Source organism: Octopus bimaculoides, chromosome 4 (genome assembly GCF_046866305.1).
Source record: "Octopus bimaculoides isolate indiv1 chromosome 4, ASM4686630v1, whole genome shotgun sequence".
Classification (NCBI taxonomy): Eukaryota; Metazoa; Mollusca; class Cephalopoda; order Octopoda; family Octopodidae; genus Octopus; species Octopus bimaculoides.
Window position 1 is genome coordinate 59,583,259 of NC_142931.1, and position 22,794 is coordinate 59,606,052.

A 22,794-nucleotide genomic window follows, 5' to 3' on the forward strand; every position below is an offset into this window, starting at 1 on the left:
TGCCTTTCAACCTTTTGGGGTCAATAAAATAATGTATCAGTCAAGTACTGGGGTCAATAAAATTAACTAACCCCCACTTCCTCTAAAATCACAGGCTTTCTGCTAGATCTTGAAGCAATTATTATCATCTTCATTATTATTATTATTATTATTATTATTATTATTATTATTATTATTATTATTATCATTTTTATCATTCTTATTAGGACAGAAAAGGATGCTGAAAGAAGGAGACATTGTAAGAACCAATTACTGATAGACAAATTTTAATGGTTCAGGGCTGCAGGAAGCAACATATAAACACCACAATGGTTTGGATCAAATTATAAGGTAGCTTTGAGGATACTTAAACAGTTCCCTTGCATATCCCCTTGCATGTCAGTTTGATAACAGTGCCTGTTGTATGATAACTAGACCCTGCAGAAAGCTCTTTAGATGTCAAACATCTATGGCATATTTCTGATGTACAACAAGCTACTTGTTCCAAATCTGGGGAAAAGAAAGTGAGAAGATCAGCTACTGTAGATTGGTTGGAAGGTGAAATATCCTTCGTGATATAACTGTACCAAACAAAAGAATTAAGTGAAAATTAGCTTAGAGGGAATATAAAAGAATGTAGAATCATATTGCACAGATCATCTAATGGTAATAAGGTGGAAATATAAATTAGAAAATCCTTTGGAATTTTGTCATCTAATCAGGCCTTGTGCCTAAAGTAGAAAGTGTCATTGTTATTATTATTCTGCCAACTTTGCTTTTCTTCCATTTATGGGATCAATAAAATAAGTACCATTTGATTACTGAGACTGATGTAATTGACTAGCCCCCATCCTCAAAGTTGCTGGCCTTGTGCCAAAATTATTATTATTATTATTATTATTATTATTATTATTATTATTATTATTATTATTAAGGCGGCAAACTGGAAGAAATGTTAGCATGCTGTGGTGAAATGCTCAGCAGTATTCCATTTGCCACTATGTTCTGAGTTCAAATTCCACATAACCTTACTTTGCCTCTCATCTTTTTGGGGTCGATGAAATAAGTACCAGTTAAGCACTGGAGTTGATATAACTGACTAGCCCCCTTCCCACAAAATTTTCAAGGCCTTGTGTCTAGAGAAGAAATAATAATTATTATTATCATTATTATTAAGGCAGCGAGCTGGTAGAATTGTTAGCATGCTGGGTGAAATGTTTAGTGGTATTTCGTCTGCCACTATGTTCTGAGTTCAATCAGAATTTGACTTTCATCTTTTCAGGGTTGATAAATTATGTACCAGTGAAACACTGGGTCGATGTAATTGATTCATCCCCCTCCCTCAAAATGGCTGTCCTTGTGGCAAAGTTTAAAGCCAATATTATTATTATTATTATTATTATTAAGGTGGCGAACTAGCAGAATCATTAGCATGCCAGGCAAAATGCTCAACAGTATTTTGCCCATCTAATCAGGGAATATTTATGCAGTTGTTTCACTGGCTAGAAGTAGCAGCTAGCTCCCACTCAAATATTAGATGCTTACCTTAAAGTAAAAAAAAAAAAAACGTATGCAGGTATAGTTCTGTGGTTGAGAAGCTTACTCCCCAACCATACGGTCTTGGGTCCAGTACCACTATGCAGTGGAATTTAACACAAAACAAAGAACCAGAAGAGATGCCGCATATGTGCAGACAATTATGCTAGCCTGTCGCCTTAATAATAATAATAATAATAATAATAATAATAATAATTTATTTTTTAATAATCATAATAATAATCCTTTCTACTATAGGCACAAGGCCTGAAATTGTGGGGGAGAAGGCCTGTCAATTAGATCAACCCCAGTATGCAACTGGTACTTAAATAACTGACCCTGAAAGGTTGAAAGGCAAAGTTGACCTTAGTGGAATTTGAACTCAGAACACAGTGGCAGACGAAATATCGTTAAGCATTTCACCTGGTGTGCTAATGATTCTGCCAGCTCACCACCTTAATAATAATAATGATGATAATAACAGTCCTTGTTGTGACATGACAAACAGTTCAAATCCCTGGTAGACACATCTTCAATCAACAACCTCACGATATTGTATACTCTGTAATGTCTATAATAATAATAGAAAAAGTAATGGACAAAAAGAGGAAGGTAAAAATCCTCTGGGACTTTGACTACCAGACAGACAAGGTGTTAGAGCACTGAAGGCCATATACTAACCTTTAGGAGAGACGAACAAGAGTGCCTAATAATCGACATGGCAGTGCCAGGAGATCAACATATCATGAAAGAAAGAGAAAAGATTGATAAATATGGAGACCGGAGAATTGAGATCACTAAGATGTGGCAGCTACAAGAGTCAAACATGAATGTTGTCCCTATTGTCATTGGAGCATTGTGTTCAATACCACCCAATCTAAAGAAAACATCTGGAAACTTTAGAAATTCCCTACAATCTAGGTGTATTACAAAAATTAGCATTACTTAGAACAGTGTGTATATTGTGTAAAGTACTCTGTCTGAGGTCCTTGTTGTGACTTGACAGACAGTACAAACCCCTGGTAGACAAAATATCTTCAAACATATCCTGATATTGGATACTGTATGACGTCTTAGATAATAATAATAATAATTTCAAATTTTGGCACAGGGCCAGCAACTTCAAGGGAGGGGTCTAGTCGATTACACTGATTTCAGTAATCAAATGGTACTTATTTTATTGGCTCTGAAAGATTGAAAAGCAAAGTTGGCAGAATAATAATAACAATGATACTTTCTACAATAGGCATGAGGCCTGAAATTTTTGTTTGATGGTGGTGGTGGTGGTAGTGGTGGGGCTAGTCAATTTACAATTGGTACATATTTCATCGACCTCGAAAAGACAAAAAGGCAAAGTCAACCTTGGTGGAATTAGAACTCAGAACATAAAGTGGGATGAAATGCCACTAAGCACACAACAACATGCTATAAAGCAGGGTTACAAAAGCATTCAGATTTACATAAATAGAGTGTTAAAAACAAGGGATGGAGCGAGGACATTATACAATACATTGGGACAAATTAGTTTCTTGTCTTTTAATTTACACATATATATAAATTAATATATGAATATCTTTTATCTCTTACTTGTTTCAGACTGTGGCCATGCTGGAGCACTGCCCCGAATAATTTTTTTGTCAAATGCATCAACCTCAGTACTTTTTTTTAAAGTCTGGTACTTATTCTTTCAGTCTCTTCTGTCAAACTGTTAAGTTATGGGGACGTACACACATCAACAGCAGTGGTGTTGGGGAATAAACACAGATAAAAAGAGAGAGACACACACACACACATACCACATCCATCACAATGTCTTTTATAATTGTCTGCCATGCAGGCTTCTTTCAGTTTCTGTCTACCAAATCCACTCATAAAGCTATAGTAGAAGACAGTTGAAATTTATAGAAAAACAAAAGACAAAGACAGGTGTATGAATAATAAGCAGGTGTATTAGTTTGATGCTCGGGAAAATGAAAAAGTCTTTTGTGTTTCGAGCCTATGCTCTTCAACAGAAAGGAATAAGAGAATATAAATAGGAAAAGAATAAAAAAAAAAAACTTGTGGATTTAGCAGTCAAGCAAGTCTTTATATATAGATAATTTCTCCAATTCTTTTGGAGATACATTATCATCATTTGAGATTGATATTTTGATTACAAGACACTTCCTTTTCTGATTATTCTTAACAACAGTATCCAGCCAATTAGCCTTGATCACCCTGTCTGTGTGGATTATCATATCCCAGAGGATGTTACTCGTTCATTCTTAGGCCTTTTCTGCTGTATGTTTAAACCATCTCTTTTCTATTGGTAAATACCAACATAATGTTGGCCTAATTTCCTGTATTTAAATGCGTACTCTCCCACTAATTTCTGTCATGCCTGCGGACATATTCACTAAGACAGAGACAAGGTGGTTAATTGATTTTTTTCCTCAACATCCACATATTCTGCAGATATTTAATGTAGTCTGCTTCACCAAAGGGGCCACACAGTAAGACTGAACCTGGAACTATATGGTTGGGAAGCAAACTTCTTACCACCCATCTATGCCTATATATAGGAATAAATAAAACTTAAATTGAACATACCCCTAGAGTTGAGAAACCATAAACTAGGTTTGATCAGAACAACCCACAAGAAAGCCAACAAATACAAAGCAAAAACAAAAAGAAGAGCTGAAGGGACAGAATTGTGAGGAGAAAAAGACAAAAAAAAAAATACTTTGGAAAGGTTAAAAATGGAGTCATAAAATACCATACTAAAGCTATGACAAGAAAATCTCCTACAGGGCCAATACCTGTAAAACTGCAAAGGGTAGAAATAAAGGAAAACGGTTTCATTGGCTGAGAAGTGAAGGACACAAAGTTGAAATTGAAAGATTCTTTCTTGCAACACAGAATCAAAGCCTTTCAACCATCACACTACCTCTTTAAAATATGCAATGAGGCAGACTACATATCTGCAGAATATGTGGATATTGGCGGGTGGGGGCAAAAAAATCAATTAACCACCTTGTCTCTGTCTTAGTGAATATGTCCGCAGGCATGACAGAAATTAGTGGGTGAGTATGCATTTGAATACAGGAAATTAGGCCAACATTATGTTGGTATTTACCAATAGAAAAGAGATGGTAAACATACAGCAGAAAAAGCCTCAGAGAATGAATGGGTAACATCCTCTGAGATATGATAATCCACACAGACAGGGAGATCAAGGCTAATTGGCTGGATACTGTTGTTAAAGAGAATCAGAAAAGGAAGTGTCTTGTAATCAAAATATCAATCCCAAATGATGATAATGTATCTCCAAAAGAAATGGAGAAGTTATCCATATAGAAAGACTTGGAAATAGAATATAGGAAGTGAAAACAGAAACAATCCAAATAAGAATAGGCAACCTGGGAAGAATGAAATAGCAAACAGACAATTGCATAACTCAAATGCAAGGAGTTGCGAATAAATTAAGCACTTCTGGGCATTGACCATATATTACATAGAGGATTTTCAAAACAAAACCAAACACAGAAAATACCCAAGGTGTGTAGAGTTGCACGAAATAGTGTACTGAAAGAAGAACACTATATGAATAGGACTATTGGATGATGTTGATGATGATGATGGTCTTATTAATTAGATAGAAGTTCTAAAATTTGGGGGAATGGAACAGTCAATAATATGAATTTTAGTAATTGGCTGGTACTTTCTTTTATTAACTGTGAATGGATGGATGGCCAAGTTGAATCCAATATGATTTGAACTCAAAACATGAAGAACTTGAACAGATTCTTCAGAGTATTTGACCTGGATGCAACACTCCATGCATGCTTCTCATAAGCAGTTTGTGACAAAATATTCAAGATGGCGGTGAAGGTTGTAATATTGATGGCAATGTAGGAGATAATGGTGTTGGTGGTGAGTTTAATAATGATCATTATTATGAATATTGTGATGTGGTGTTGGTTGAAACACAATGGAGATGGTGATGGTAGTGCTGATTTAGTAGAAGACAAGAGATCAAAAGAACTCTTTACAAAGACAATTGATGTATTGCATGATAGCAATTATCAAAAAAAATGTCTGGTGTGTATGTGTGATCTAAGAAAAAATCTTGATAAGTACATAACAGCTGGTCTAGATAGAGCAGATAGAGAGTATCTGTATTACTGATATTTTCTTACTAGATTGAAAAATATTAGATATCGGAAGCCTTCAAATGATCTTTAATTCTTTATTGCTCTCTCCCTTTCTCTTTCTCACACACACTCAAACAGACATACATGTAATTACATACAAGCAACCAGTCACACATATGTGCACACAAATAACCAAACACAAATATGCTCTCTTTTTCTCACACAAACACACACACACACAAACAAATACATAAAACCCAATAAAGAGATAAAAAATTATTTGTTCCTGCTTGAGAAATAAAGCAAGCATACAATAGCTAAATTACATAGGTTCCTTACATTATGGTTATCATCATCATCATCTTGAACATTGTTATTATTATTCATTTCTTTTTTTGTCTTATATCAGCATCAACTCATGCTTTCCTAAGTACTAGAGTATCATAAATCAACTGCTACATAGCAAGCATTAAGCATTATGACACAGAGAAAGTTCCATTGCCTCACCATTTAACCAATGGAGTGGAAGTAGATCAAGATTGTCTAACCAGCACTTCAAGCTACAGCTGCTATTCCTTGAAACGAACAGGTAATACAGGTGGATAGGTTTTTTTTCATGGTATAATCAAGAGAAAAGACTAGTAAATATATAGTGTGATTTTTCTTGTTTGTTTTTACCAATTTTTCTATTTATTTCGGTTCAGTTCACTTATCTTCTGCAATTTAAGAATAAGTTTGATGAGTCTATAAAGTATGGCATTTCATCTGTGTCTTTATGCATGTGTGAATCTATCTGTGTGTCTGTTTGTCTGTGTGGTTTTAGCTAGTTACCATGCCATTAGTACAATACACCTTACCAATATATTGGAACATCAGATAAGATATCTTGTAATATTTGTTTCAGCTTTTTATATTCTGAGTTCAAGTCCTGCCAAAATCAATTTTGTTTTACATCTACCCAAGGTTGATAAAATAAAGTGCAAGTCCAGGAGAGTGGACTGGCAGAATTGTTAGACCATCTGATGACCATTTGTACTGCCTTCTATGTTCTGAGTACACAAGCGGTGCAGCTTCCTAGGGCTAAATAGCAGTAGTATGATTCCCTTATTGGGACTGTCATGTTTAGTTGACAGTATACAACTACTTTATCGTATCACTACCACTTAAGTCTTTCTGAGAGATTTAGAAATGTATAATTTCTAATTTATATATATATATATATATATATATATATATATATATATATATATGTGTATGTATATATAAAATTTAATAAATGGAGTTATACGCATGTGTTAAATGATTTCTTTTATTTCCGACATATGTTTCGAAGATTACAATTGGTTCATTCCAAAGGAATGAGTGATGTTGATAAAGATGCAATCTTCCCTTCAGGGAAACACATAAGAACCAACTCAACTGTAAGACATTATTACCGAATGTGACAACTGCGAGTAGAGAAGATTGCTACATAACTTATTTGAAAAACCGTCGGAAAATGCAATGCTATGAGACAGTACATTGGATGAGGAAGGAAGAAAAGAAGGAAAAAAGAGAAAATTAGAATCTGGAATGGAAAGTAAATAGAATGATTTTAAACCAGATTAAAAATGTATATATACATATGTATGTATGTATGTATTCACCTGTGAATGAGCATGGCTTTTTTAAAATGTACTATGCTTTCACTAGTCATTTTAGATACCAGTGTAGTTATGAACAGGTATAAAAACCTTCTTGAATTTTCCATTCTCTAATTTAGTGGTAGGGCCAGGATGTGACAGCCTGAGGAAGAGAAAACTGTACAAACACTTGGCTGGAACGCATTTTCAGCTGAGCTGACTGAAGCAGTATGAAATGAAGTGCCTTGCTCAAGGACACAATGCACTGTCCAGTCCAGGAATTGAGCCTGTGACATCATGATCATGAGCCAAACACCTAACTATTAGATCACATACCTCCACTACACACACACACACACATAAATGGTATATATATAATTGTGTTTGCAAGTAGTTCTGCTTAATAAGATAACTTTACAAATAAAATGAAAAGAACTCAATAACTGAAACAGAGTAAATTAATTTTGCATAACTCAGGCTACTTCACATCCCATCAATGCACAAGTAAGAAAGATAAGTGATATAATCAAACAATACATATGTTCATGCACACACTCTCTTTCTCTCTCGCATTCACACACATGCACATGCACTCACACATTACATATATATGTATATGTAAGAAACGTCACCTGATCAATTTATAGGGAAGTAAACAGAAAATATAAAGAATGATTGTTTTTACTTAAGCACAAAGTCTCAAGTTTTATAGAAAACAGGAATAAGATTCTATAAAGTTCATGGCTTTTGCATCAGTGAGTAAAGTGAATTGGCTTCAATCAGGAAGTGAAACCTTGTTTAGTGACCCAGTTCTAATTGTGATTAAAATTATTAGCAAGTTATTGAAGAATGCAAGAACATCATAAACATTTTAAATGTTTGTAAATCATTTTTGCTTTTGTTTTCCTATCCAGCTCAACTGACTACCTCCTTTTCCTCAATATATAAAATCTGTACATCACCTCAAACAATCTATACACACACACACACACACATATGTACATATACACACACACACATACACCTATATATACATACATGCATATGTATGTACTACTTACTTCTGGCTTTACTCATAACTATCACATTAAATTGTTCCAAGTGTAGTGCTTGAACTGCAGCACTTGTATACAGTGAATAGTTAGATAGATGTACATCTTTCAAAATTACTTTGTTGATGAAAATTTAGATGTTAAATCTTGAAACTTGTTAGTTTTTAAAATAAATGATGGTCTCTATCATATATGATTGTAGGAAATATTGGTCTGTAGCCAAGCTGCTGCCACCGCCGCTGCCACTACCACCACCACCACCACCCAAAATATTTGGCAAAATTCAATATTTTCAAAGCAAACCATTTTGAAAGTATAATTTAAACATAATACTCATCTAAGTTAAATTCATAGTTGATTATCTTATGAATGAATGATCAGTGAATAACATATTTACATTTAAAGAAGTGGTTGTAAAGATATAAATATCATCATATGAAAGAGGATAGATAACCATCTGAACATCTAATGATGTTCTATGTCTACTTACTGATGCTTGCTTTGATGTAATTACCATCATACTTTGTGTCTTCAATGAAATATAATCCTTGTATTAATATTTTCATTTTGAGATTGTATTAACCATAGCAATATGCACAGTTTAAGTATTCTTTCTTTTATTTTAATTTCATCTTAATTGCCAGGAACTAATTAGATTGTGAGACTGGTTCTTTATCATTTGATTCTGAGAGTGGCAATATCTTAGTCTAATTTAGAAAGGTCACTTTTAAAGAACCCATGTGTAGTTTGCCTAGAAATTTTTAGTTTGACATTTAAATTTTAAAATATTGATGACTAACTTTGGGTTGTAAAGTGAACACGATTATGTTTAGACAAATAATTTTTGCAAATATATAAAAGAGAATAAAAATATTGGTGTCTTTCATACATAAACACAAAAAATATTGAGCTGTCGCCAAGCCATCACCACCACCCAAAATACTAGGCAAAATTCAATCGTTGGTGGGAGCTGAATAAAATTCTACTAGCTGAGGCTTTAGTGCAGTTATCACTCTACTATCTGTTCTTTGTAATTAGCTCTTTATCACTGAAACCAATCAATTAACTTTGCTATGTTCATTTTCTTTAGTAGTAAAACCCTCCTATTAAACCATACAGTAATTCCCATAATTCTTTAGCTTATCTTTTATCTTTTACGGTTAACTTGTTTCACTCACTGGACTGCATCTATGCTGGGGCACCACCATGAAGAGTTTAATCAAACAAATTAACCTCAATATTTATTTTTTTAAGTCTGTTAATTATTCCAACAGTCTCTTTTGCCAAACTGCTAAGTTATGGAGATTTAAAAAGAAACTCAACACCAGTTGTCAAGCAGTGGGGTAGACAAACAGAAAGATGCACACATACACCAATATTATAAATTTTGTGAAATCTATCTGTCAGTAACCAACTTCTGGTTTGGGTTGCAACTCCCCCCATTCTCTCTCATAGTATGTATGTACAGAGATATACAAATATTTCTCAACAAAATATTTCTCGATAAAGATATCAAGCTATCACTTTTGACAATAAAAAGAAAATTTTGTCAAAGAAGTTCATTAGAATTGGAAAAAAAATTATGAATCTCTCTTCTTTAAATTTTTCTGAAGAAAGCACATGAATAAATATTTGTTTTTCTCTGCTAGATTTTAAAAAGTTACATTCATCACAATAAGAAATGTCATGTTGTCTGGTGAGGGCAGTTGCTATGGCATTGGGGTAGATTTGGCCACCCCTGTTAATGGGGACAAAACACAGATTTAAAACACTGGATGATGATGATGATGATGTCTGTCTATTCATCTACCACTGTTTTTATTTTGATCTCTCATCCACTACACAAGTAGCCTAGATGACTCACAGGCATAGTCCACTTCAGTGTCTTCCATTCAATCATTTCAGAAAATAGTTGAATAATCAGTTTCTTATAACCATTTTAAAATGCATTTTATTACTGAACAATCTGTCATAAACGAAGAACATGTAATTTCAGAAATTCAAGCAAGCAATGCAGTGACAGTGTTCTACCACTGCTTTTTCCCTTCTTTACCTTGATCTATCACAAAATATATCCACCTATTTATCTCACTCTCTCTCCCACTATCTGTCAGTATGCATCATTTAAATAAAGTAAATTTATTATAAAATAGAAAAAAACATGATAAATCTCTGTTCTTTAAATTTCTCTTGGAAAAATTATGAATGAATATATTTGTTTATCTCTTGAATTTTAATAAGTTACTTTCTTTACAGTACTTCTAATGTGTTCACACATGATTAGTTGTATGTTGTTCTAAGTAGAGTTAGGGATCCAGCAGACATAATGATTCTTGCTGGTTAAAGTTTACTTATTCTACCAAGAGCACTTCACAGACACCTCAGTTATGAAAATGAAAAACTCACTGAAGTCATCATACATACAGACATTGTCAAAATTACCTGTCCCTGATTTACTGTAAATAATGCTACATCTAGAAATATAAACAGTTAAAAATTAATAATGTATTTTGATCTATTAAATGTTTCTTCAACTTCATTACTGTTTTACCTAATTCATTGGTGAAATAGCTCTATTTCAATCAAACAAAAAGTATTGGATCATCTCATAAATAATGCAGTTTTTTCAATTGTATGAGCTAAAAGTTGGTGGGGATGGGATAAAATACTTGCATCAACTTGCTATAAAAGCAGGTAGTAATTTTACCTTGTACTTATTCTTATTGCAAGTTTTGAAGAATGCAGTTCAATTTTAACAGTTATTATTTCAAAGCTATAATAGAAGTGACAAAGAAGCATATTCAGCATATTTTGCTTTATGAGTTCAATAAAGGCAACAACACAACGGAAAGTGCAAGGAATATTAATGCAGCATATGGGGATCAGGCAATAAGTGTATGCCAATGTCAAAGGTGGTTCCAGAAATTCTGAGCTAGAAACTACAGCCTAGAAGACAAACCTTGTCCTGGAAGATCTGTAGAGATCAACGAGGACACCTGCAAACTCTGGTGGAACAAAATCCCATTGTAAGTGTTAAGGAACTAGCAGAGAAGCTTGGATTTGGTCATTCAACCATTCATCAACACCTGCATACCATTGAAAAAGGCAACAAATTGGGTCAGTGGGTTCCTCACAAACTTTCCAAGTCTAATCACACACAGAGGGTCAATGTGTGCTCTTCTTTGCTGTCACATCTCATGAATGAACCATTTTTGGAGTGAATAGTGACTGGTGACAAGAAATGGGTTCTCTATAAAAATGTGAAGTGCTGAAGACAGTGGGTAGGAAAAGGAGAAACACCAGCACTCCAGGCTAAAGAAGGTTTTCACCTATGTAAGGTGTTGTTATCTGTTTGGTGGGATATGAAAGGTTTAGCTCACTTTGAACTTTTAAACCCAAACCAAACAATAATAAAGGAGATCTACTGTGAACAGCTTGAGTGGCTTAAGTCAGTGTTAGAAGAAAAACAACCATCTTCGTTTCAAGGTGAAAGGTGTTCTTCCATCAGGATAATGCTCGACCACATACAGCAAGGATGACATTCCAAAGGCTGGAGCAGTTTGAATGAGAAACGATACCCCACCCACCATATTTGCCAGACATTGCCCCATCTGATTATCATTTATTCTGCAGTCTTCAAAATCATTTGGACAGAAAAATATGAGTTCTGTAGATGAGGTCAGAACAGTATTGGACAAGTGAATTTTAGAAGAGGGGCCTTGCAAATCTACCAGATAGATGGAAGAACTTTATAGACAATGAAAGAGAGTATATTTTAGATTAAAAAAGAACTTTGTTTATCTTAATTTTGAAAAATAAAGGAAGTATTAAAAAATTGCACTATTTATGGGATGATCCAATATTATTCTGGTGGGTATAAAATAACAGCCCATGCACTAGTATATATATATATATATATATATATATATATATATATATATATATATATATGTTGTTGTACTTGGGGATGGTCATATTGCCAGTTTAGCCAATAAAAACACATGCACTGTATATTTGGTGTTAATTTGCTTCAGCTTTATATTACATTAATCTTAATCTTAATGTAATATAAAGCTGAAGCAAATTAACACCAAATATACAGTGCGTGTGTTTTTATTGGCTAAACTGGCAATATGGCCATCCCCAAGTACAACAACAACTGTTTCAACACACGATTTCACATCAAAAATCTTGCAAAACAAATATATATATATATATATATATATATATATATATATATATATATATATATATATATATATACACACACACAAGAGGGTGCTGAAAAGTTCCTGGCCTTAAGAGTATCACGAAAGGCCTGATGGGAGGCCCAACCTTCTGTGTTCTTTTATAGGGCTTAGAAAAACTGAAGGGCCACTGCATTAAGTGTGTGAATCTGAGAGGGGAATATGTTGCATAAAATCATAACTGATTCTCTTGTATTTTCTTTTACCCAAAGCTAGGAACTTTTCAGCACCTCCTTGTATGTATGTATGTATGTATGTATGTATGTATATATATATCTTTTACCTTTACTTGATCCAGTCATTGGAGTGTGACCATGCTGGAGCACTGCCTCGAAAGGCTTAGTTGAAAAAAAATCAATCCCAGTACTTATTTTATCAGTCTCTTTTGCTAAACCACTAAGTTATGGGAACATACACAAATCAACATTGGTTGTGAAGTGATGGTAGGGGACAAACAAAATCACAAAGATACATATACAAGTACTGGAGTTGACTCATTCAACTAGTATTTATTTAAGGCAGTGTCCCAGCATGGCCATGCTTAATTTTAATGGCACTACCATTAAAATAAGGGAAAGCTAAAGAACCAAGCAAAATTTACACACACACACACACACACATTTGGGTCTTAAAATAACTTACAATACCTGTAGAATTCAGATATTTAAAAAAAAAAATGTTGTTATACAGACTTTCACTTACAATTTCTTCTGCTTCATTTCTAATCTCAATTTTAGTCTCAAATTGAGTTATAGTCTCAATTTTCTCATATATATGTAAAAATTTTGCCTGACTATAGTACTAGTGAAAAACATTTCTAAACATTATGTAAAAAAAAAAATACATTAATTTACTTTTCTTGCATTTCACATTTCTTTTTGCATTTCACATTTTTCAGTAAAAATTTAATCTATACCCCATAAAGAATATATAATCAAACTCATGTTTATGCTTTCAATTAAAATCAGAATATTGGAATGTATTTTATTTTCTAAGTAAGATTAAAACAAACAAACAAACCAATAAATAAATAACTAAAAATTAAAACCATATTACTAATTGATATTAATTGATACACTATGATATAAATTCAGAGGCAAGGAATTAAAGGTATGTGTATGACATACAATAAGTTATTTTTGTCTATAAGTTCAAATATCTTGTTGATAAATGTCATATAACATGAAATGGATAGCATATGTTCATCTTAACTTAGCATAAAGTAAACTGATTTTTAATTCAAACTTCTGACATTTAGTACCAAAGATATAAAGCAGTTACAGCTACATGAGCTGTCTTGTTGCTGCAAACAGGTACCTGAAAGGTTATCTTAATTGGTACAGTATATAGTTTAGATGTTTAGCATTTAGCTTGGTTGTCTGATCTTCCCTATTCTTTACTAATCATACAAATCTTAGTTCACTTGGTCAGTATGAGAGAGAGATAGGTGGGTGTGAGAGAAACTTGTTGCTCTACAACAAATATGTGGGCCTGCCATATTTTAGCTAAACTGGAATTCTGAAAGACTAATTGAGAGCTGAATCTAAAAATCTGAAGATAAGTGATTTTTGTAAGGATGAGTGTGTTATTACAAGAACTATTTTTTATTTACTGGATCTACTTGAGTTGTAGTAGCCTTAACTCAGCCAGCTCCATTATAAAAGCAATAGAAAAAAACAGAGGCAACAGCGTGTCCATGGGTCAAAAGCTGGAGCATTTCTGTGAGTGACATAATGCTAATCGATCAGATGGCCTTTTCTTGATGCAGTTTAGGTATCTGTGTGCAGGAACAGCACTGACCCAGACATGAGAGCAATACTCTATTGTTGTCCTTACCTAAGCTTTGAAAAGTATCAATAATTGTTGGGAGCTGAAGTGTCTTCTGATCATAAAAAGAAATTTCACTTGTAGGGATGCAATCACAGTTATGTTAAGGATGTGCTTTTGCAAGGAGAGATCCTTGGTGATGAGGAAACCTAATAACTGGAGTAATTTTGAAAACTCTGCGTGTTGCTCCTGATTAGAGGTGGAGATGATGATGATGAAAATGTCTTCTTGATATGAGTTGTGTATGTGTTTCCATGCTATTGAAAGAAACAAGACTGGCTTATGCCCATTGGAGGAAGCTTTCAAACTCTATTCATGGTATCAGTATGGGTTGGCATGTGGTGTCTTGGTTGCAAGTGGATAATGCATGGATGCATGGTTAGGCACTTCTTAAGATGTGATAGCTAGTAAGTCATTGGTGTAGAGAAGGAAGATTGTGGGCAACAAAACCAAACTCTGAGACTCACAGGAGGTGATGGAATGAGTGATACAAAGTGCTCTGTCAAAGCATAGTAAAAATTGTACGATCTGATAGAAAGGTACCAATCCAAACGAAGAAGGGTGGAGTCCATAAATAAGCTGTTTTGATAGGAGTTTTGCATGCTGGACACAGCATTACACCAAATTTCTTCAAGGCAAGAGCTCATTGGTGGGTGACAAGGGTCACTGATGGATTTGGCTTTACAGAAACTATATTGGTGGGGGTAGTCATTAAGGAGAGATTCAAGGTGAAGGAGAATATTATTGATAATGGCTGTCTCCATTACCTTAGAGATATTAAAATGAATGCAATAGGAGTGACAGCTGGATGGGTCAGACAGGTGGCTTTGCTTGGGAATGCGATACATCGTGGTATATTTTTAGAGATCAGTGTATAACTTTCAAGCGAGAGAGAGAGAGAGAGAGAGAAAGAGAGAGAGAGATAGAGAAAGAGAGAGAGAAAGAGAATTTGGTGAGTATAAAAGAAGTTGTGCCTTGTTTGTCATTAAAGACTAGACTTGCAAACGATCCTTTCCTGGGAAGAATCATCACAAGTGATGAAAAGTGGATTCTGCATAATCACATCCAAGGAAAATGACAATAGTTAGCATTTGACAGGAAAGGAGAACACATCCCTAAATCAGGACTTCATCTGGAAAAAGTCATGCTTTGTGTTTCATAGGATATAAAGGGGTTTAAACCAGACCAAAATAAAACTGTCAATGTGGAGGTATATTATTGTCAATTGGAATCATAGCACAAAATTTGCAGAAAGAGTACTCACCAATGGTCAATTGTAAAAGAGTGTCACTCGTACTTGATAATGCAAGACCACATATTGCCCAAGTCATTTACGAAAAGATTAAATATGGAAGTTTTGCCTCATCCTCCTTACTCTATTTGGTTGTCATTTTTTCAGATCATTGCAACATTATTTAGAGGGAAAGCAGTCTATTAAATGTGAAGAGGTTAAAAATGATGTTGAGTGCTTTTTTGCTTTGAAACCTGAAGAATTTTATATCTGAGGCATCAACAATTTGTCAAATCGATGGGATTATGAAATTAATTAAGAGACGAAATATCTTGATTAAATATATCAAGACCTAAGAAGAATGTTTCTTTCTCACCTGGAAAGGCAACTGAACATTCTTTCCAACCTAATACACACACACACACACACACGTGCACACACACACACGTGCACGCACACACACACACATGATTGGACAAGTGAAAGAGGGTACTCAACATATTTATTAGGAGTTACATGTATGGATCAAAACAGTTTGATTTAAATTCCGTGGCACTTAAAGTTTCAAAGCATCTGATGGTGCTTATCATTGGCCATTGTGAATTTGCTGGTAGATTGTGATTTGGCAGTATAGCATCATGTATAACCGGCGAGTACATGAAGTATATGTAGTTAATAATGTTTATTATACTAGTGCTGCTTCTATTTCATATTTGAACACACACACACACATCAACTCTAACCCCCATTAAAGAATTCACTGAGTCAGATTTTCTATGGTCAGATGCTATTCTTGGAGGATTGTAGGCAACTTTATTTCTCTTAATGATAAGATATTTAGTAGCTATTTACTGTTCATGAATAGTCAAGGCATATTCTTTTAGGTGGGATGTGATGTGTCTTATCACATGTCCAGCTGGTGCTCTTAGCTGCATGTGTGTGGGCCTGCATGTGTGTATGTGTGTGAGTGTATATGTGTGTGTCTTTCAGCCCTGGCCAAATGCTTTAATAGCTGACCTTAAAATGATAACGTTTTAAGTTCAATATCACCATTTAGCAAATGAAATTGTGTAGACAGAATCTGTGTGGATGTGTATCAGATAGATTATAGCTATAGTTTAAAGGTCCAACCTTTTTATACATAGTGTCTATTTGATTCTGTCTGAAGATTACATGAAGGGTACCTGTATCTTTGGCATACTTAGACTATCATTGAATGAATAGATATTTTTGTTGATCAAAGCATCGGGCACATTCATTCATTGATAATGAATATGCCAGATCTATTGACCACTCATTAGAAGTCAAGTATTCCCATCATAACTGTCCATGAAAAGAACGTATAGCAAATTGCTAAACTCAAACATAAGCCAGAACTTGGATGTAATGGCTAGAAAATTTGAATATTATGCATTTGTTAGCAACATAAAGAATCAATAAATATTCATACAACAGAGCAGCATGTATTAGAAAACATCATCATCATCAGTAGTCATGATAGACTGTTGACCAACACCATTCAATTTTTTTTCTCCGTGTTTTTCTCCTTGTTTTCTCCGTATTCTTTCTGTTGAAGAGCGTAGCTCAAAACGTTAAAGACTTTCCGTATTCCCAAGCGTCATACTAATACATCCTTTTGTTGTTTACACCACCTGTCCTCGTCTGTTATTGTTTTTTTTCGTACATTCTCCCATCATCATCATCATCGTTTTAATGTTCACTTCACTATTCTTGCATGAGTTGAGTAGAATTTGTTTATGTAGGTTTTCTATGACTGTATGCTCTTCCTGTCACCAACCCCAATCTGTTTCCAAGCAAGGTAATATTCCACCATGACTAGACATATTTTCATGGATGGTGACACTTGCTTACAGTTATCACATGATGTCAAGGCAACAAGAACCCCATCCTCTCCTCACCTTATAAATATATATATGCTGGGCTTCTCTCAGTTTCTGTCACAACGCTTTAGTCTGGAACTGTAGAAGACACATGCCAAAAGTGCTATTCTTGTGCTTGTGCTTGTGTGTGTGTGTGTGTGTGTGTGTGTGTGTGTGTGTGTGTGTGTGTGTGTGCATGCATGTATGTGTATACACATGCACTCGCACAATATTTCTACATGAACACAACAAATAAAAAGTGCCTTTGGTTACATGGAGGTGTGCTAATTTTCATACTGATATTAGTTTGACAACTGTCAGAAGATTATTACTTAAAAAAATTTTTCCTCTGTCTCTAGTTGTTGAACAACTTTAGGTGAGAAATTAAGATAATATGAAATGGCAATGAATTAGATACACACACAGTGCTGCAGCAAACTTGTGATATATCATCTGATCTAAACATATTATTAACAAACTTCCTCATACAGAGAGCAGACAGACACATTAGCACAGATACATTACCATACACACAAATAAACATACAAACACAAACATACACATGCACATACATAAACAAACACAGACATACAAACATTCACAAATGCAAATGTACACGTAAGCATACACACATTAAGTATAATTTGTTTACATTTCTTTACAGAATTAGCACATAGAAAGATATAACAAAGTGCTGTTTACAGTTTTGTTCCAATACAGCTTCAGTTCTAGTCATGAAATATTTGAATTTAGTTACTGAGTTTACTTTTCAACAACCACTCTATTTATTCTTTCAATTCACTGGCACCTGCCATAATTTGTATACCTATCATGCTCTGTAACAGAGAAACCACGTCAATCTCACCATTCTTGGAGAGCTTGCAAAACGCCTTCAGCAGAGCCTCTTCATCCAGATCAAAACCATTAAAAAAAACAACAAAGGCCATGATCAAAAGTGTTACATCGGTGATCATGACATCTGTTTTTAGGAGGAGGGAACATGGAATATTTAACACTACATAATCCAAGATATCTGTCAGTATTTTTCTTTAAGCAGTAGGGCAGTGTTTTTCAAACAGTGTGTTGTAAGAGGTGACTAGGTACACCATGAATTTCCAAAAAAATGTAATTGAAGGCTTAAAAGCTTTAGAAAATCCATACTAATGGATTAAAAACTATATTATTCATAATTTTGTAACATGTTTAATTAATAAATAAGGAAAGCAATATGTTTTAAAATTTTTAATCAGTTCCAATTTTTTTCCATCCAAGGGCTTTTAACCCAACAGTCTACAAGCTACTATTCATAGCTTAATCTCCTTCAAATTCCACCATTAAAAAACGATGTATGTATGTATGTATCATTGTCGTCATCAACATCATCATCATCATCATCGTCATTGTTGCTCTAACATCCACTTTTCCATACTTGCATGCTTTGGACACAGTTTACTGAGGCAGATTTTCTACAGTAGGATGCCCTTCCTGTAACCAGCCCTTACCAGTTCCCCAGCAAGGTAATACTTCCTCATGGCCAGACATGTCTCCACAGTATATTGAATATGATCAACATTCATTTACAGCAATCATGCAATGTCATGATATATATATATATATATATATATAGTTCAAAAAAACAATAACAAAAAAACAAAAAAACAACAAAGTGAGGACGTGATATGGATAGTATTATTGGACACTCAGGAAAGGAAAGAGAGAGTGTATGACGTTTCGGGCGTAGCCCTTCGTCGGAAAGATGGAAAGTTCGGAGAATGGAAGAACGGAGAAAGAGGAAAATGGTACCGATGCCCACAAGGTTACATTATGTGTGTGTGTGTGTGTGTGTGTGTGTATGTATGTATGCATGCACGTGCACACACACACACACACACATGGACATAAGCATTCAGGTTATGTCCCTTTACTCTAAAGATGACTTTGTCATTTATCCTTCCAAAGTCCCAAGATTAATAAGTACTGGATGAAATACTTGATATTATCTGTTAAAGAAAACTTGAAGGTAGTGTAACTGTAAAAAATAGTAGGTTTGCCTTTTGTATTTGTCTTTCATCCTTTTGGGGGTTAATAAAATAAGTACAAACTCAGAATACACTGACATGTCACAAAGATTATTAGTGTTACTAGTATGAATAAAGTTTTATGATGCTCCATACACCAAATAGCGAGGGTGGGCAAACAGTAACTATAGTACTAATGCATCACTTCAAGTGTAGACATGACAAAATGAAATACAAATGAATTAGACATTATGATGTACTATTTTGAAAATGAACAACTACGACAGACTATTTAAGATTGTGGAGGTGGTGGTGGTGGTTGTGATGGTAATGGTTATGTTGATAATGAGGATAATAATAATACTTATGATGATAATGAGGATGATCAGGATGGTGATGACGATGATGATAATGAGAATACCCACAATGATGATGATAATACTGCCAAGGACAATAATGATGATGGTTAATTTTGTACAGTTACTATGATGATGATGATGCCTTGTTGTCATAGTGATAAATTTTAATGATCATACTAGCAATTTACTGTGGTGCATATATATGATGCAAGTTATAGATATGTAATTAAAGATTTGAAACATTAACTACAGAAAAGCTAGTTAGTCAGCTGGTCATTTAGCATTGGGTGGAATAAAGAGCCAAATTAACCACATTCTGAGCAGAAAATTTAATATGCAAATGATAATGAGAGTAATTTACTTTCTGTCAATGAAGTCAATTTGTCTGTAATCTAACTTTCTTAGTTAAGAATATAAATTCTTCTCTGCTAAATGTAACTCTACAGGATTGATAAAATAAGTACCAACAATATACAGGGGACGGTGGGTATAACTGTCTGTATCTATTCTCTTGCCAAAAGTGATTTTGTGTACATTGAAAAAGGTATCAATTAAGAGGAAAAACGAGAGAAGAGATAGCAATAATGGTAGAATACCAGATTAAATGTCTTTCAATTAAATGAGCGTTTGTGTGTATGTATGTCTGCTAAGAACTGATGAGGCTTTAAACTCTTCTGAACTTCAGATTATTGGTGTTAAGTACCTAAGAGGAATATCTAACCCTGGATACAATACTGATGTCAGGTAATATTCAACTACTTATTCTCAACTTATTCTCAACAACTATGTGAACTGAGGCATGTATAATTTAGGTGTATTGCCCAAATACAGATTGATGGCTGCAGTGGATTTGAAACCAAGATATCTGAGTAGGTGATCAAATACTCTACAAACTCACCTATTTCTGCTTTGGTAAATAATTTTTCAGTATTTGCTTTCATTTCTTCACCTTTTCAGTTACATTTCATCCCATTAAAGTTGAGAAAATAAGTACCAGCAATATGCTAAGGTTCATTGAATATATTCTATTTCCTTTTAGCAACAGATCCAATACATATGAAAGAAATAAACAATAAAAAAAGTTAACAATCAATAAGAAAAAGCTAAGATCTGGCATGCCAAGTTTGGTGACAGTTTCAATTTCTGGCTGAAGCCCTATCGTTTATCTAGTAATTTACCAAGAGAAATGGAAGAACAGTATAAAGTCAAAATTTCCTTTCACTATAAATCTGGAACATTATTTTGTCAACAAATGCCAGAACTTATGCCAAGAAGGGGCCTTGTAAGCCTTATGAAGTTTTTAAAGGTTGGATCTACAAAGAAGCTATATTTAGAAAAGAATTGCATAGAGAAATGTTGAAAGTATGAGAAACATGAAGTTTTGGGTAGATCAAGCTTATTAACTTGTTTTAATATGTGACTATATACTTGTAATGACCCTGAGAAAGGCATGGGTATCACACAATTTTATTTCCACCCCCCTATAAAAACATGTAGTTTTGAACCTAATTAAGAGATATGCAAACAAAAGAACCAATGCACACACACACACACACACACACACAGTGCAAATACACATATAGATATATGAATTTTTATACAAGTGTGAATGTTATCAGTCATCATCATCATCATTTAATACCCACATGTCCATGCTTGCATGGGTCACATGGAATTTGTTGGAGCAGATTTTCTATGGTCAAATGCCTTTACTGTTGTCAATCCTCTCCTGTTTTCAAGTACAGTGATATTTCCCCATAGAAAACTGGGAAAGAAACTACATCCCTTGTATGACAGTAATGTTCATTTATAATCATCACATGATGTCAAGGCACACACACACACACACTAGCATCTTTCAGTTCCTGTTCAACAAATCTACTGATAATGTTTTGGTCAGTCCTGGGCTATAATAGGAGAAAACACATGCCCATGGTGCTGCACAGTGGGACTGAACCTGACACCACATAGTTGGGAAGCAAGCTTCTTAATCATGCAACCAAGCATGTCTTATCTGTATAAGTAGAAATATGCTGCACCTAAAGACGATTGAAAAATATACTAATAAAAGTGACAGGTGATGAAATTCTATCAGTCTGGTAATGACTATTAAATAACTAATTACATAGATATGACAAGTCAATAACAAAATATGTTCTTACAGAATAATATTGAACAAACCTGAAAGAGAATCCTGAGCATCATGGCCTTCTTTAGAGACAGAGAGTGGCATAGTTAATCCATTAGCACAAGCTGTTCATGGCTGCTTCTTCCTTGTCCTTTCAATAATCCTCATTCAACAGCTACCTAAAGTTTAAGAAAAAAGAATATTAACTATTAACATCACTTCTATTTATCTGGCAGTATATACACAAATTAGTAAATACACAAAATACACTGGTTCTAGATATTTTTTGACCTCATCCTCTGCTCTTGACTTCTAATGCAGAATTGTATTATCTCACAATAAGGAATGTCTATCAATATGGTAGTCCATGGTTCTCAACCATTTTTTTTTTTACCTATTAACCCTTTTGATCCCTATTTTATTCTCCTGGATGTTCATAGCCATTCATATATATATATATATATATATATATATATATATATATATATATATATATATGGGAGAATTTATGAAAAAAAAACAAGATGAAGACAGGTGGTGTAAACAACAAATGGATGTATTATTTTAACGGTTGGGAATAGAGAAAGTCTTTGATGTTTCGAGCTACGCTCTTCAACTGAAAGGAACACAGAAAGAAATAAGGGGAGAAACAAGGAGAAAAAAAATATAAATGTAGTGGTCAGTGATCTATCATGGCGATCTGTTCAGCTGATATGGTGACTGTTATATTTATGACAGGCAAGGAGGGAAAAATAGGTATTTAATAAATGTTGAAAATTTCT

The 22,794-nt window shown here is 34.1% G+C and overlaps 1 long non-coding RNA gene across 3 annotated transcripts in view; it reads right to left on the reverse strand.

The window, feature by feature from the left end:
- The window catches only part of LOC149136066 (uncharacterized), a 238,785-nt gene that overhangs the window by 71,489 nt on the left and 144,502 nt on the right, over positions 1-22,794 (reverse strand). For all 3 annotated transcript variants that reach the window (XR_016241524.1, XR_016241523.1, XR_016241525.1), the window contains exon 2: positions 22,066-22,191. This is a non-coding gene — a long non-coding RNA (uncharacterized LOC149136066). The remainder of the gene's footprint in view (positions 1-22,065; positions 22,192-22,794) is intronic.